Source organism: Accipiter gentilis, chromosome 10 (assembly GCF_929443795.1).
Source record: "Accipiter gentilis chromosome 10, bAccGen1.1, whole genome shotgun sequence".
NCBI lineage: Eukaryota > Metazoa > Chordata > Aves > Accipitriformes > Accipitridae > Astur > Astur gentilis.
This window is the reverse complement of record NC_064889.1, coordinates 23,403,262-23,420,567: the sequence shown is the minus strand read 5'-3', so window position 1 is coordinate 23,420,567 and position 17,306 is coordinate 23,403,262. Positions and strand designations below refer to the sequence as shown.

General features: G+C 41.3%; 1 protein-coding gene across 10 annotated transcripts in view; it reads left to right on the top strand.

Annotated features, from left to right (window-relative positions):
• Window positions 1-2,264: 2,264 nt before the first annotated feature.
• The window catches only part of DENND4A (DENN domain containing 4A), a 71,932-nt gene continuing 56,890 nt past the window's right edge, over window positions 2,265-17,306 (top strand). For 9 of the 10 annotated variants that reach the window (XR_007507557.1, XR_007507556.1, XM_049813225.1 and 6 more), the window contains exon 1: window positions 10,467-10,698. The gene's annotated coding sequence lies outside the window, so the exon portion shown is untranslated. Of the gene's footprint in view, window positions 2,281-9,831; window positions 9,951-10,466; window positions 10,699-17,306 lie in introns of those variants that run through there. The other variant, XM_049813220.1, reaches the window with a different exon arrangement.

Here is a 17,306-nt window from a genome sequence, read left to right as displayed (position 1 = left end):
GTATAACTCTGTTCCTTGGCTGCCCATGCTATAGAAATGCTGTTATGCTACAAGAAGACAGATTGCCTGGACTGGAAGCCCCAGCCCTGATTCAGGGAAGCACATGGTTTCCTTACAGTGATTATGATGATTATAATTACTATTCAGTATATGGTGCAATTGTTTTGGTGTTTAAAACAGAACAAAACAAAATAAAACAAAACAAAGCAATTTTGGAAAGGAAAACAGAACATTAGAAAAAAATAATTGTAAAATAGGAAGTGGTTGACCTTCAGGAGATAACTCCATCTGCAGTGTCTGCTATCCAACATTTCTAGTGATCAGAAAACAGAAAGAAAAAAATACCATTAAATATCCCAGTACTCCTTTAGAAAATAGTTCACCTCCTTTTCTGTAGGTATAACATTTTACATCTCCTGTTCAACAGCTGCTAGTGTCAAAGGCCAAGCAAGCAGTATGTGGAATGCAAAGCCTGAAGTTTTTCAGCGGTCGCTGAAGGCAAAACCATCTAAAGCTGTAGCAGATGTTCACTTGCTTCCTGTCTGCTTATCAGCCCTGCAAAGACACTTCGTTTTTGTACTTGTTATGCCAAGTGTAACTATGGAGATCTAATACAAACTGCGCAATAGCAATACAGTGAATAGTTCTTTACGTATTTGGTTATGAACGATCAAGCAAAATATTATGGTTTCTAAGAACTCCCTCTAATTTTTCCATATGTACATTAGTCATTCCCCTTGCGTGACAAGAAAATGACAGCATACAAAGTAATTTAAGAAGTACTACATTACTGCAAGTCTATAAAGATTAATTTAAATAGCATTAATGAATTGTTGCTCATTGGACCTTCCATAGGATCCTTTCCAGTTTGACCTGCCCTTTCAATTGGGGCTGTTGTCAGAGTGGAGTCCATGCAATGCATTTATGTTACAGCAACTGAACAACAGTTACAGGCCGTGCTTGATGTTAGTTGCAGGCTTTGGGTTAAAAAAATAAAAAGTGAATTACCATCTGCTGCGTTACATTTTTGTGGTGGAATTCATCACTGACTTCAGTTCACATCCCTTTGTATAATGGGGCAGAGTGAAGATGTTAGTTTGGCCTCAGTGTGTTCACATTTTACATGTTGTTTCTAGTACACCGTGAAATAAGGAGTGGTATATCCCAACCAACTGTATTCCTCCAAGGCCTTGAATATGCTACATAAGAGAGTTCTTAACTGTCAATTTAAAAATCAGTTACACTAAACATTTTTTGTTGCACCTCAGCTGTTTTAATTCCTCTTTATATTCATTATGAGCTCCTGTAAATTATAACTTTAATATGAGTGACTATATGCAAGTGTTAAAACAGCACTCAATATATTTTAGGGCTTTGAGCTAGTTTAATGAGACTGATTTTTACACTGATGCATTAAAATTGATATACATTCCCAGTACAGGCAAGACCCAGGGCAATTAAGTTTATTGCTTAATAGACAGGAGTTCTTTTTCCTCCATGAAATAGAAGAAATAAAGGAATTCACCTAAATTCTAGCACAGATGTTTTTGCTTTAAGTTTTTAACACTAACAGAAAAGGATGGTTTTGGAATGTTCCTCTGCCCATGTTGAAACTGGAAACGAGAAGTGACAGCTTTGGCCTTTCACTGGTAGACATGGTTATAGATATTCCTGTAGGAAACAAAAGGTTTCAGAGCAACAGGGGCTCTGCTGGTGTTTGCCACATTGCATATAACGCTATCAAGGCAAAAGAGCACTAGGTAACCATTACTGCCACTTTTAAAATGTTGATAGTATTGCAAACCTGTGTTGACCTGGAAAATGCAAATAGTGGGCACAGTGGTTCCTTCAGTAGTCCTTTCACGGGCGACAATTTGTTGTATTACAACACTAAGACCGACATCCTCGAAGGAAAGGAAGCACTTTGGGACAAATAGTTCCAGAGGAAGTGGGTATGGATATTCTTTTGAGAAAGTGAGCTTCCATATGAAAGCCGTAGACCTAAAATTCGGTCATCTTCCTTTCCCCAAAGGCAAGCAACAACAAGGCAACACATGAAGCAAAAGAGAAAAATTGTTGAAGATATGAGAGACTTTATGCAAAGGACAGATTTGCAGGCAAAAGATGGATCTGATTAATTCAGTGATGGAAATTGCCTGAAACACCTGGGAAAACACCACAAGAAGTGTGAAGCTGGAAGAGGAAAAGGGGAGAAAAGGGGACCCGGGGATTAAATTCGTATGAATTGGGAATGTGGAGGAGGTGAGCACAATTCTTTAGGTGAGTTCCTGGAAGGGATGCAGTAAATATATTTAAAAAGCAACATATTGATACTATGATTGGCTTAGGGATTTTTTGGTTGAAGTATTGAAAATAGAGGTCAGTATTTAGACTTAGACTGTAAGGGGTAGCACAGTAGGAAGCAGGATAGATGAGATGGCTTAACAGGGCTTCATTGTAGTCAAATTAATTCAGTTTAAATAATTAATTCTCTTTTAAATTGACTCTACTCTGCACACTTGACATTTTGGAAAAGCTGCCATTGCCTGGCCTTCTGGTAAATGCTTTTGCATCTGTTTTCCATTGTTTCCTTCTTGAAAAAAATCCTTGTCACTAACAGGAACCACCAGCAGCATGGAACAAATTGACTTGCCAAGGACATTTCCTCCAATCTCATTATTTAAACTGGAGGTATTCTTTTTTGTATTAAGAGTCAGACTGTGATTTTAAAAAAATATATTGCCGTATATTAAGATAGTTTTGTACTGTCGTTATGAGTCAAATTCAAACTTGGTTATGTGAATTATTTCCATTGCATCAAGATTTGGTCATACTTTTTTCAAGGAGGTGATCAAGCAGTTTAATTAATCCACAGTTCTTCCTGCCCACCTCATTATATAGAGCTCCTTACCATTGCAGCAGAGGGCCTCCCCCAGGTATGAATCAGATCAGATCTGTCACTCTCCCTCTTCTGCCATTAGCACATTGATTTTGAGACTTAAGTAGATGAGATTGCGTGGATCCACAGTATTATTTGGGGCAGCTTGGGTTAAACAAATAGGTTTTGTATTTACTCTCAAGGTGCCTTGGTGTGTGTTCACTCTCATCTCCTTTGTCAGCTCCAGGTTGTGGAGCAGTTGCTAAGAAAGTGCTCATCTCCTCTGAATTTCTGTGTTGAAGTGGCAGTGCCATTATGGCAAAGGAGTACAAACCTAAGTTTGAGTTCTGACTGTATGAGGGGTCTGTTGAGGTTAGGGGCTCCTTCAGGTAAGCTGGACCAAATCCTCAGAGAGCTCAGAAAAAGGCAGAAGTTTGATCTGACCTATATTCAGGGTGACTCACCAGTGAGATTTAATGTTGTTGCTTTGTTTTGCCTCTGCTTCTCAGCAGTTGCTCACATTTTGAACAAGTACACTCTTACCTAACCCAGTCAATAGATGAGTATAATTAGGACCCAATATAATAAGGCCAGTATTTGTAATAATATAAGGGAACATTCCAAAGCAGTTGCAGAAGAAAAGAATTTCAGATAATTAAGAGAGGAGTTGGGCAGTGACACAGATTTTAAAAGTACCCAAGATAAAATAACAGATACTAAAAATATCTGTACTGAGATGAAATCCTCATGACTCAGTACTTGAGCCAACCTCAATTCTCTAGGAATTAGTAAGAAAATCATCTGAACAGGGTAGACTGTGGTGTATTGCCTTACTCTGGTGGGCTTACACTTCAAAGAATTATCTTATGCTGAAAAAGGATAGACACGGGTGTGACTTAACAGGGTAATTGCAATATGGGTTTGAATATTCTGTAGCTGTAGCTTTTTAAAAACTGGTGGGTTTATTTTTACCTAGAAAAAATTCTAGTAATTAATGCTCTGGATCTTGAATGCCAAAAGCACTGACAGCAGGGCCTGAGATGCATTCTTTTAGTCAACCAGGACCTATTTTTAAATACCTGTGATTCTCTAGCTAATAGTTGAGAGTGATGAATCTAGCTTGCAAACAGAAACATGGAAGTGCCATTTTTTTCTTTTTCTTTTCTGCATAATGTGTTTTCTGACTAGATGAAACATTTTGGAAGTATTGAAAGTACCGTAAGTATTGAAAGTATTTTGAAAGAAAGAAGTATTTTGAAATGCTGTAGAGTTTCAGAAAAGCAGAAAGGCTGTGTTATGAGAACATCAGCTATAATCTGGGTCAGATTTTCAGTGCAGATGTGTCAGATGCATTTTCTTGGAAACCCTCCATGACAGTTAGTGAGAAGAGTGACCCAATGTTTTCTCACCGTACAAAATAACTGTTCTGTTCAGTGATGTCATGTGGATGAAGCACTGCTTGTATTTCTAAAGCAGTGTCCTGTTTAAGCTTGTTCGGGAGCAGAGATTTTTCTCTGAGAACAGTTTCAAACAGGGAGTCTAGCAAATCTCTTTGGTACATCTTGACTGATCTCAACCTGGCCTGTCAGTTTTCTGAATTTTAATGATCTGGTTTTATTTCCAGATAATGACTATTTATGTAAATGAGATGCCTTATAAATAAATACGGAAATTATTCTATAATATTAATTACAGGCTTTATGGTTCAAATACTTAATATATTAAAGGCAAATGGTGATGTGGATTGCCTTTGAGTTTATGAATTTACTTATTTTGGTGGTTTGTTTTATTTTAACCTGACTTGCGTATTTTGGACAGTGTTTCCTGAACTAAATCAAGCTATGTTATGTGCCTGCATGTATCAAAGCATATGGAAGGACAATAAAAATCAAAATGCATCATACAGTGGTAGTAGTAAATGGAAACCCAGACTTCATAATGTTTTTGTTAAAGAATCAAATAAATTACCTTTACTTGGAGAATCTCAGCTTAAGTGTTGTTAGCCATTTACTCAAAAATTAGATAGTTTTAAATTAATTATAATCCTTTGCACTCCTATAGCTGCTTCTCTTGAGAATCTCAGTAGTGTTCTACAGACATTAATTAAGACTAATAGTACTCCAGAGAAGTGGTTAACGGATAGATATACTTCACTTAACACATCACAATATAAGTGATCTCTAGAACAAAATACAAAAACTTTAAACTGCAGCACTACACAAGAGTTCAGAGCCTGAAGTAAGTATCTTAGCCAGACAAAACTGTGGGGAACATCTAGATATGTGGAATGCAATTACTTGGCCTAGGCATGATTTGGAGATAAATAAAAGTGCAAATAATAAGGAACCGAGATCTCTAGTAAAGGAAAGTAGGTTTATATCTGATGTGGGAGAAGATGCCCACAGCATCACAGTGTCACGTGGTGTGACTCTGGATGATGAATTGGACTGATTCAGAGAAAAGACTACCATTTGCAGAAATCACCTCCAGATGGGCCAAAGAGCACAAGTCCAAACTGAACCTTTAAGGCTGATGCATGAACAGCAGCAACAGCAATTAAGTCCTTACTCTCACCCCTGAGGGTACAGGGACTGCTGAAAATAGCAACAAAACAGCAGCATCAGTGTGTACATTTACAGCCCAAGACTGTTATTTTTGCTGGTGAATCTGCATGCATAATTTCCTTCCTGATATTACTCCACAAAGAGAAGCTTTTTTTATCTTGCTTTACTGACGAGAGCAATACTTAAAGCGAGTTAGTGCTGGAACAGACAACAGGTTGGTTTTGATACGTGCATTAGGACTTGTACCATCTTCAAGCAACCCTTCTGCTGTCCTGTTCTCAAAAAATTTGCTGCAAATATTTGTTTCGGAGCTTCCAGTGTCTATGGGAAGAGCCATCCTAGAAATATGCTCCAGCTGTACATACTTATTTGCCTACTAACAGCAGGAGAAGAGGAATGGCATCACTTGCTTGATACCCCTACCTGCAGTAACACAGCAAAGCACAATGATGTTCACTGTTTTCTCACCGATTAATACTAATGGCCGTCCAGTGGGTCTGTTATCATTCGACATTTGATAGTTGCTCCAATGCTACAATGCCTTGTGAATAGTTTTAGCATTTGCTGAGGGAAACTTTATGATGCACAGTCTAAATTCTCAGATGCACACTCTGCAATCCTGAGGAAGCAAATCAGCACTGAAAAGTGAAATGATAATGTGTTTGCATCGGATTTTTATTTATAGAAATTACTTGGAAACATTTGGGTCTCCTCTTCGCATACATTTCCTTTCCTTTTTGTTTCCCAGCATTTCTGTGCTTTTGGGACTACAAACTCTCACATAAATATTGGCAATAAATCCTTGCTGAGAAAGCCTACCTGCTGGAGAAAAATCTGCTCATTTTATCCAAGCGGAATGCCTAGACACTGCAATTAGACTTTATCCTTACTATATATACAATAACATTCTTTATTTGCATTTTGTGAATTGTAATTCATGACATACATGACTCTGACACCTAATGAACCCCCCTGCAGTGCTTCTGCTGAGTTCACTGGTCTTTGGATCAGGCCCTGTGTTCGCTTCATTTCCCCATATTTTTAGCTGCTTCAGTAAGTTCTTCATCTAGAGAAGTGTCTGAAACCTCTTTTTTTTTTTTTTTTTTCCTACATGCATGATATTCTATTGCCTCTTTTATAATTTATAATCAGTACTTTCCCTGGAGTGCAAAAAGCTTTTCAGAAATACTATACTTGAAGCAGTAAAAGGAAGGGTAACTGCACTGTTGTACTGCTGCATCATAATATTGAAATACTTCATCATTTCATAATTTGTCCTAGAATTTAAGCATTCCAAGCAGGGACGGTCTCTTTATGTCAAAAGGGATAAGTTCCAGATTTTCAAAGATGCATATATGAAAACCCCCATGAAGATGTTGCTTCATTTTCAGTGTGATTCCAGCTTGCCAAAGACTCCATTTCATTGCATAACCTCCTGGATGTAGATCCATTACTGCACTGTAAAGTGGGTTACTGGACAGGGTAAGGCAATTCATCCTCTGAAATGCAGAGCGTTGTTTTGCCAGTTACATGGTTTATAATTATCCATTATCATTATCTTTATAGTTATTTTTACCAAGGTTACAGATATGTCATGTCTCTTTGAAAGGTGTTCTGCTGGGTTCTTTTGGAGCCTCATTCTACCCCCCTAGACATAAATGAGCAGTACACATAGCACAGCCAAGAGAGTTCAAAAGGAATAAAATTGCTAAGAAAGTGAGCAGATCAAGCCCCAAATTGCATACTTAAGAAACTGAAATAGTTTTGCCTATGGAAGCCAGTCTCTGCCAGGAACTACTAACTACTGTGTATAGTAATAGCTTTTTCTTTTCTTCTTTTCTTTTCTTTTTTTTTTTTTTTAAGCACTGCTGAAGCCTTATGAATTATAAGTAGTCACATCTTACAATCCTGGGACAAAGTCTGTTAAAACCATGTCCTGGGACAGGGAAGTTCTCCATTCCATTCCTGGCTCTGTCACTAACCATCTGCCACTTGTCCTCTGCCTTGCTTGAGTTTAGCCATGTGTCAATTGCACTTAAAATAAGCTAAACCGTACTTTGAAAATTACTGCAGTGCCACAAGCTAGAAATTTGGGGTTGCAATATGGAAAAAAATGGTTCTGTGCTTGCCAGTCCATAGAAACCCTGTGTGTCTCCCTGGCTGCACTCCTGCGGAGGCTAAATCTGGCTGACAGTGCTCCACCCTGCACTTGAGAGGCAGCAGAATACCACATTAAGCATGCTTGATGCCTGCCCACCTGCAGTACCCGCAGTTAACTTGTTTAATTAACTTGCTATGCGCAACAAGAATCTGATCCAACACTAACTGGAATTAATAGGAAGACTGCTGTTGACTTAATGATTTTGGGGTCAGTCTCCATATGTGTGCAGAGACCACTGCCTAGAGATCCCTGAAGTCCCCATGAAGGGAAAGGCTTTGTTTGACTGACACATAGACACGTTTCTGTGCAATGAGCCTGCAGGAGCTGGGCACACAGTAAATCTGTCTCTGCCTGTACAGTAACACTATTCACTGATGCTACTCTTTATTCAGAAATAAACACAGCACTATAGTCGTTATTTTTCATAGACCCTTTTGCATGGGGCTTTAGACAAGCCTTAATGTGGAAAATTGATGACAAGCTATGCAGGAAAGCTTTGCTGCTAGATATAAGTTAGGAAAGGTGACTGGATAAAGGTGGTGACAAGCTAATAATGAAATGGAACATTGCAATTAAATGTGCTGGTGGGGAAGAAAGCGTGCCGCAGCCAAGAGAGAGAGTGAGCAGCAGGTAGGTCACGGAGAGAAAGCAGAAGAGGCTTGATGGAATAGGGTGGGAAGGAGAGGGAGATGTAAGAACAAGAAAGACAGGACAGGGGTAAGCACTGTGTTAGCTGTGATGGTAAGATTGGGCACTGCATTTGGTGTTTGTATGGGGCCTTGCACAGTGAGATCCAAGTCTCTGATCGCAATTTGTTGACATTGACACAATATGTAATTAAATGCAGGTAAATCCTTGAAGGACAGAAATGGTGGAGAGAAATAAACAGGTTGAGCTATAAATTAGCAGCAAATCAAAGACGTCGACACAAAGTTTTACTTATGACATGAGCTGAAAAGTATGAAAACTGCTACAGAATGTTTAAGAAATATGTTTCTGTAAAACTAGTTTCCATTAGAAATGGTCAAGAATATTTTAATGGTTATGAACTTAAAACTATTCATACATCAATGTAGTGATTTTGCCTCAGTATACATGCAGCTGAAACAATACTCTTAGAAGTAGGAACAGACCCATTAATCTTGGCTGTTAATGCTGAAGCCTAAAAATTATGCCTGCATGAAAAACGAGCAAGGGCAGAGAGCACAGAGTAGTTTGCATATCAAAATTACTAACACAAGCCAGAAGATGGACTTCATTATTGCTATTTATTTGAAAAACATTTCCAGAATTAAAATATACCAGAAACTGTCAAAGGGTTTAGAAAAATTTCTACCAGCAGCCTAAATAATTTAAGGACTGACTACAGAAGGCAGACCAGCTTGCTGCAAAAAAATACTGAGGTTCTGGGTTCTTGATCTTTCACTTACTACACTGTATCTTACTGAGAGAGAAAACATCTTTATGGGTGTGGCTAGAAACACATTTTACCTAGAAATAAGACAAATGGGCAATGTTGCTCTTGTAGTCCCTGCCTGGGATAAGGGTTTGACACATTCCTTAGTATGCTGTCTGTTGAGAAAAAAAAAAAAAAAAAGAGGCAGACTCAGCTCACAAATATCAAACCTGGCAGCACAAAGCTGTGTCTGCATGTGCAGGCTTGCACATGGGTGCTTCTGCCTGGGTAGAGGCTGGCTTGTGTCAGCTGCTGTTTCCTACATGGGGGGTAGGAGGAGCAGCATTTCTGCTACAAACAGTCATATTAATAAAGGCATGTGGGGGAAAAAAAAGTCATATTTTGTACTTTTTGCTTTTACATTCTCCTATTTGGACAGATTTTTCAGAGGGATGAGGTAAACCAATACAGCAGGTTTGAACACACGTAAGCATTTACAGTCTAAATTCAGAACTTGGTCTGAATTTTCTGTCTTTATAATGAGCCACATCTAAGCCCTCGAGCCAAACGCCCAGAACTGAGGGAAGCTTGAATTCAAAGCCAAAATTGTATGGTTGGAGCCTATTCCTAAACATCGCTTCAAAAATAGCACATTGGTATAAAATTTTGAAAGCCGGGGTTGCAGTACACAAGGTGCCTGAAAAGTAGTATTTGTGTGTGTCGGTACAAGCAGGAGGACCCATTTTGTTGTGCTCAGCAACATCTTGACACGCTGCACTAATCTCAGCCGCACGCTCTTAAAAGATTATTTTTGTCTCGGGTTCTTTTCTAGTCTTTGATGCAACAACCTGGTGCGGGTTACATCAAGACTGCAGAAAATCCCCCGTTTTCTCTTCCCTTGTTTTCCAGACAGCCCGCACCTCCTCCGGGTCCTGGCGACGGGCGCCGCAGGTGAGCGAAAGACTGGCATATTTGGGCCGGAGATTAATTTCTCTTTAAATTAAAGGTACTGCCGGGCGGGCGGGAGACGCTGTAGTGCGGTGTGTTTGTGTGTGGGGTGGGGTGTCAGAGTCCAGCCCACGCTCTGCGCGTCGTGTTTTAGGCTGTTCTGAGGGGGTTTCACTGAGGGCGTCCCGCTCCCCTCCCTCACGGTTCACAGCCGCCGGCGCCTCGCCGCTCTCTGAGGGGGGAGGGGGGGGAGGAGGGAGTCGGGGGCCGCCGGACCGAGACCCCTCCGTCGACGGGCCCGCCCTCTCAGAGGGGAGACCTCAGGGGCGAGCTGGGCGCCGGGGCGGCTGCACGCACGCGGACGTTAGGCAGCGCGGTGGCGGCGGCGGGCCCGCCTCAGGCGCGGCAGGGGACCACCGCCTTCAGCCGCGGAGCAGCAGGACCCGGCGGGCGCCCTGCCCGCCGCGATCACGAGTCGGCGCCCGCCCGCCTTCCTCCCCCACCCCCCCGTGACAACCAAGATGGCGGCGCGAAGAGGCGGTGCGGAGGGGAGGGGGGATCCCGCCTGAGACGCCCACACGGCGGGGAGGCGGCCGGGGCGAGTCGGGCTCCGCTAGGATGAGATAAGGGCGCGGGGACCGAGTGCGCTTCCCCTCCCCTACCCCCCTTCACCCGCCCGCTCCTCGGCGCCGGGGACAGGAGGCTCCGCCGGCCGTTCCCCCTGCCCCGGGGAGCGCGGCCCCCGCCGGAGGTGAGGGAGCGCGCCGAGCTGTCACCGCGGTGGGGGGCGGGGGGAGGTGGTTCTCTGAGGAGATACCGCGGGGCGGGCGCTATCGCGACCCTGGGGCGGCGGGGAAGGGGCGTCCGCCTGCCCGCGGCTGCCCTGGCTGTCAGCAGCGGGCCGGGGCGAGGGAGGCCGGGCGCCGGCGGGCGAGGGGCTGAGAGACGAGCAGGGGCGGCGGTAACTTTCCGCTGGGCCGCGGTGGGAGGGGGGGAAAACTTTCTCCTTTTCCCCGTCGGCCCGACGCTTCCCGCCAGCCCCCCCGCCGCGGCGATGGCCGGGCCGGGAGGAGCGCGGCCCCGGCCCGGCGTGCGGGGCCGCCGAGGCAGGCGCTGCTCAGGGCGGAGAGCCTTGACTGAGCGGTGCCTGCTGACCTGCCATGTTACAAAGGCAGGTCAGGAGCGTGCCGGAGGGCTTGGAGAGCTGCTCGGCCGAGGTGTGTGTTCCCCAGATAAATGTGCAGTTTTTCCACGCAGCGTGCGCTGCGTCAGCTGGAATGGCAGGGGTAGTGTTCAGCCTTGTGCGCGCCTGTCTTTATTGCGACTTTGCCTTTGGCTCCCACAGCCTGGGTTACTGTATACCTGGATTAATGCGACGCACTGGACACGATGATAAAAATTAGCCCTGACGTTTTTATCGTTGTTCCGTCCCCATGTCTGCATGTAGCATAAGTTGCTGGCCGGGTGATGATAATATTGAATAACTTCCTAGTGATGGTTGTTACTCTGGAGTAATTTCAAACGGGCTGCATTTAAAAATGTGCTGCCTCTGAGAATGTTGATTTGCTGAAAAGGAGGTCTTGACTTGGCACTTAGTTCTGAAGTTTAATTTTTTTGGAATTAACTGAGTAGAAGCGTGGTGTTCCAGACAGCTTTTTGCTTCATTTCACAATTTTTTCTGGAACTGTTGCTCAACTAGAGGTTTCCGTAAAAAGCGTTACATTACAGTACATAATCTTTCACTTTCTGAATGATTAAACACAAATATTTAATCTTGGCAAGTATCTGTGGTGCTTTAGGAAAACTAATTGAGTTAGTCTAGCCAAGGAAGGTCGAGGGGGAGTAAATGGATTATTTCTGGTTTGTGTGTCTAGCATACAAGTCTTACTTTGCAAGAGTCTCTCGTTTTTCTCTTCTTTTTAAAAAATTAATACATTAGGAGTATTAGTGAAACTCTGTCTTGCTTTTACAGTATTGAGGAGTCTGTAAGCTCATTTAAAATGAACATTAAAGTGGAACTGCATCTCTGGTAAATGAAGCTAAGTTTTCTGGGGTAATTGTGACTTGGCATTGAAATTGTTTAATTATCAAAAATAAAGCCTTAGAGTTTTTGTGGTTAGCTTTTGGGGAAGGGGAAAATTGCATGGAGCCCTTACAGACAGGGCAAAAAAGATTAAGCTTCACTACAGCATTAAGAGTTTGTGTGATGTACGTGTTTTACTTATTCTAGAAATAATGTTTCTAGAGTAAGGGTCCAGCTGGATGAGGTACTTTTCCTCAAGTTTATGAGCAGCTTCTGCTCCTTTGGAACAAGCTTTAGCCAATAGCCTCTTCTAAACAGTGAATTTACTAGAAAGTAGCAGAAAACGTAAGATCTGTTTCTGCAAGCAGTAAGCCAAAAGGCACTAGGACCATTTTTTTAAAAATGCAGGTTTACTTAGGAATGCTTTTCCAGTATTAAGGATGTTCATACACATGAGTTTTCATACTTTTTGTAGCAGTGTGGTTGCAGGTCTGCGTTTCCTGGTGAACGGCTTGTTCTGTGTATGCTTTACTTGGATATAACACCAGTATCGTGCTTAATAGGATTTCTGTATGTGTTAATGGCAATACTAGCAATTTTGTAGTTACATAGCCAGAGTTAATTATTAGTTAGTAAAAGTGTAAATATTGACATAGTCTGGTACATACTATACAGCTCAGGTGAGCCTAGCTGATTTAGGTCAAGCATTAGAAACAATGTCAATAACCTGGTCCTGTTTAAGATATGTGTTCGAAAGGGGAAGTAGCAAGGTAGAGAGTAGAACCTAGCTGATGCTCTAAAGAGAATGAGGTTGTCTCAGGAAGGTGTCTGACTAATACTGCTGTTCTGTCTCACAAAGGAATTGTAGGCACCACTGTTCAGAAGCCAGTCTGGCAATTTCTAATCTACAGGATTTTGTATTGAAGGGTTTACTGATTTCTAGGTAAATTCCTGCTGTAGTGTGTCATAGCTAGAGAACACTATCTTATGACTCTTCAAAAGAGGAAGATGATATCTAAACCAAGCTGAATAATGACGATGGGATTTGTTAATCTTGAGGTTTTAAAACTGGAAAAAGAAATTTGCAGTGTCACTTAAATATTCAACATCCCTTTTTGATTTCCATCATACTTCCTAGCAACTGGAGTTGGTTTTGCAAGTCATAGTAGGTTGAAATGCTTTTTATAACAGTGGCTGTAGAAACAGTTGTACTTGTGGTCAAACACCAGCAGGTTGTGGAAAGTTCATAGTACAATAACTACTTAGTCAAAACCTTCCTCAATCTTAAATGTCTCCCGAAATGAAGACTTGTAGGAAGTCTTCATTCCATTGTCCTTTACTCAACTTTGACCTTAGTTTTTAAATATGGTGTCGGCATGACCAAAAATCTGGAGGCTAAAATGTTGCACAATTTACATGGACTTTTTTTTTTAAAAAAACCCACAACCAACTAATATAACCTAGTAACCTTGTTCAAACATAATGTTTGAGGTATTGGTGACTTCCAAGTATCTTGCTGTCTGACAGAGGGTTCCAGTAGCTCAAGTTCTGATATACCTGTAGCCGTGGGTTTAAGATATTTGTTCTGAAGTTTCCTGGAAAGAACTCTATCACTTTTAAAAAGGAGAGGGAAAGGACCGAACAAAGACACCAAAATAATTTCTATTTAAGTGCCTTAACAAAATATGATGCAATTTATGTGGTTTGCTGTATTTCCAGTATGATTCTCTTGTTTGTTACAGTGTTTAAATCAAGCTTCTGTGGTATATTGAAATTTCAAACATTTTTTATGCTGACTATCCAAAAAAAAACCCCAAACCTACCCCACCCCCAAAAACCAGCCTGCCCCCCCTTCACAATCCTTACCCAAAACCAAACCCTGTAAAGATTTATCACCTTTGAAAAAAAGTTTAGGTTGAGCTTGCACAAAAAGCAAGGGTAAAGGTGTAGTTTAGAGGGCTGAGTTGTAGTTGTCCCCCATCCTTCTGCTGTAGCCTCACTGGGTGGTCTTGGGCAAGAGCACAGAAAAGGCCCTGCATCTATTCCCTTATATATCAATTTTGTATATAAATAACATTTGTTACTTTGAGCACAAATCATGATAGAAATTTTATGCCATACTGAAAGCAGCAAATCTTTGCAAATCCTCTGCAAGCTAAAGCCAGTTATGTCTTGCTTTAATTGAGAATAGCTAACAGGTAGGAGATGAATATGTATAAACAGTGAATGCATCACCACTGTTCAGCTATTTAAAATCAGCTATTTCTAGCAGTGGTACTGACCAAATAATTACTTAAAGTGAATGAAGTTCTTTGCTATATTGCATAATAAGCCTTGGATATTTTCTCCAATCCTTCAGTTCAGGCTTAGTCTATGCCTGGTCTGGAAGCTTGGTCTATGACTGATCTGGAAACACTCTGCTGATATCTATATGTTTATAAAGTGCCCCCACAGACTATAGAGTCAAAATTAAAATGTACAGTGAAGGCTATGTGAGGCAGTGATGCTGAGAGGTATGATCTATAGCAGTCATTTTAGTAGTAGTCTATAATGCAGAAGTAGTTATTGGTAGTTCCCTAAAGAGCTCAGAAACAGTACTAGGAGGAAATTGTGGAAGAGAAGTGGAAACGAAAGACTTCAGAAAGTGTTGGCCCTGCTCTTTTAAATGGCGTATTTTTACCTTTTCAAATTGTACTTTCATATGTTAGATACGGGGTTACTGTAGAGGCTGAAATACAGTGAAATTGAAGTAAGCAATAAGGGGGAGGGGGGGAAGGAGGAACTATGGTATAAAATAGGATGTGAAGAGTAAGGAGGGGTGTTACAAGTAAGTTAGCCAATTATATCCTCGCTATTTAATTTTGACTGTAAAATTTGACTTTTTAAAATTTGGCTCAGAAAAAAATCATTAGTATTAATTAATTGAATTATTTCAATTTAGCCATCTGAAATAAAAGTGGACAAGCAGTAAGTGTGTTGTGTAAGTTATATGTACATATATGCAAATGAAAAAGTCCCAAGAGGAAACTCCCACTTTTTTCTGTGTGCAAGCATGATGCAAACAAAGAGAAGGGCATTGTGGGCTGGACTCTTGAGTGTTGGTTTTGTCTTGAGCTTCAGAAGAAACTTGTGGCCTTAAGGAATTATTCTTAGGTGTACAACCAAGATCAGGATCTGGTCCAGCTCCGGTAGCTTCTGTCAACAAGTTTGTCTGCATGATATTTTGACTATTAAAATTACAGTAAAAGAGGCGATTCTGTCCAGATCCTGCAAGTGCAAAAGTAATCAGACTCAGCACAGTGCTGTCAGTTAAATCCTGGTACAGGAGCAGTGTTCTAACAAATTGTACAACTTTGTAGTTATCTTGTATGCTGATCTCCTATTCAGGACAGTGAAGACTTCGTTATGTAGAGTGCCAGAGGTAAACCCTTCTGTGAGTACTTTTCTTGTAATATTTAGCACTTAAGGTAACTCTCCCTTACTTGGTACACTCCAGCCTTTCTTTTAAGGGTGTGGTTATTTAATAATTTTAGTCCAAAAGTTGGGGAAGGGGTTTTAAGATGTCTGCTCTATGTTACAAAGAGTTATTTTGAGCTGGCTTTGGAATCCTGAAGCAGTAGTTACCTTAGCATATTGTTGCACTTCAGCTAATTTACTGTGATTATTGGGGAGATACCCTAATGCTGCTTTATATTGCTTGCTAGCTAACCTAGCTAGGAAACTGTCACAGCAGTACATGTTAGTTGATAGATATATTTGTAGCTGAACTGGTAGCAGTACATTCACACGTACTTTTCTGTGGGGTAGATGATGAACATGTTGCTAACTGGAGATTTACGAGATGAGGGAGGTATTAGTCAGTGTTATCTCTCCATTAAACCTTTCCAGTGTGGTGTAGATCACCTGCAAACAGCAGCCACAGCCCTGCAGTTGCAGTCTATGCATGTCATCCACTCAGTGTCTGTAACTTGCAGCATGGCTGGGTCCAGTTTTCTTACCTTACAGGACACTTTTGCTGGCCAGAGGGAAAAAAAAGCATGTCAAATGTTCTAAGTTACAGTTAAAGTGTATTTTTAAATGTAGCCAAAAAAGTTACAAACAATTCCCACCTGTCTTTCCCTCTACCACACCATGAATTAAAAAAATTAATTTGGATAGAGACTGGCTTCAAAACTAACCTGAGGTTGGCATGTGTGTCCAAACATGTCTGGGTGAAGCAGGCCACTTCTGTCACTCCTGGTTGATGCACTTTGACATTTTCAGTGACAGATTTGGGGTTTGAAGCTCAGTATTGGAAGATTTGCTGCTTTCATTTGCCTTTATCTACTGTGCCAAGGAAAATGGAACATTCGGTTTGGGGGACTTCTCCTTTTAAAAAGTTGTTATATAATAAGTAGTTGTACAAAAAACATGGACTAGTTGGTCTCCTGAACTGTGTTTTGGATGAAGTAATATTTACATTTTATAATGCTTACCTTGGCTTCCCTCCCCCTTATTTGCTGTAAGTTGTTGTCTGCATCCCCTCCCTACAAACACAGTTGTACTTCAGAAATTGTTTCCATTATTTGGTTGTGCTTTTTGGCCATAAATACTGTAATCTAGAAAGAAAAGTGTAAGTTTTAAAACTGGCCTTGTTAAGATTTGTCTCTGTCATGAATCTTGTGGGATACTTGAACATCACTTTCTTGAATTTTTGTAGACAGGGTTGAATATTGTGGGATTTTGCTGTGGCACAACTGTAATGAATGCATAAACAGCCTGTGCCTTGTTAGACCCTCTCAGTAAATGCTTTGATTTTATTGAGACAGAAAAGGACAATGAAGAACAAACAAATAGAAGACTTGGTGACTGACGGTGGAAAGCATAGAAGATGTAGAAAACACCTGATCTCTCTCTCGGAGTGAAGTCTGTTCCTTCTTGCCTTCTCTCTGCCAGTTATTCTGCTTCCTCCTCTAAGCTTTGATACTCTAGATGGCTAGTTCTTGCTCACTGACTGTAGCAATCCCACTGAATCTAGATTAGCCTCTGAATTTAAGCCTAATTTTTCTTTCTTCCTAGTCATTGCTGAACAAATCTGCTTGTCCCTCAGTTCTTGGCCTGCATTCCTATTTTCTGCTCCCAAACTCATGGTCTTGTCTTCTGTCCCTGTGCTCTTATCCAGTGCTTTGCTGTTTCCAGGCACCTCTTTAGAGATCCTTTGTTGCCAGGTTTTCTGAGCTCTCTTGATTATCTCCTCAGCTGTTTGGATCAGAGTATGTTAACCATGAGTTGGTACAGATGAGTGTGAATGGGCCTGCAAAATGCTTGATAGGGATTCCAGCCCAGTGATGCAGGGC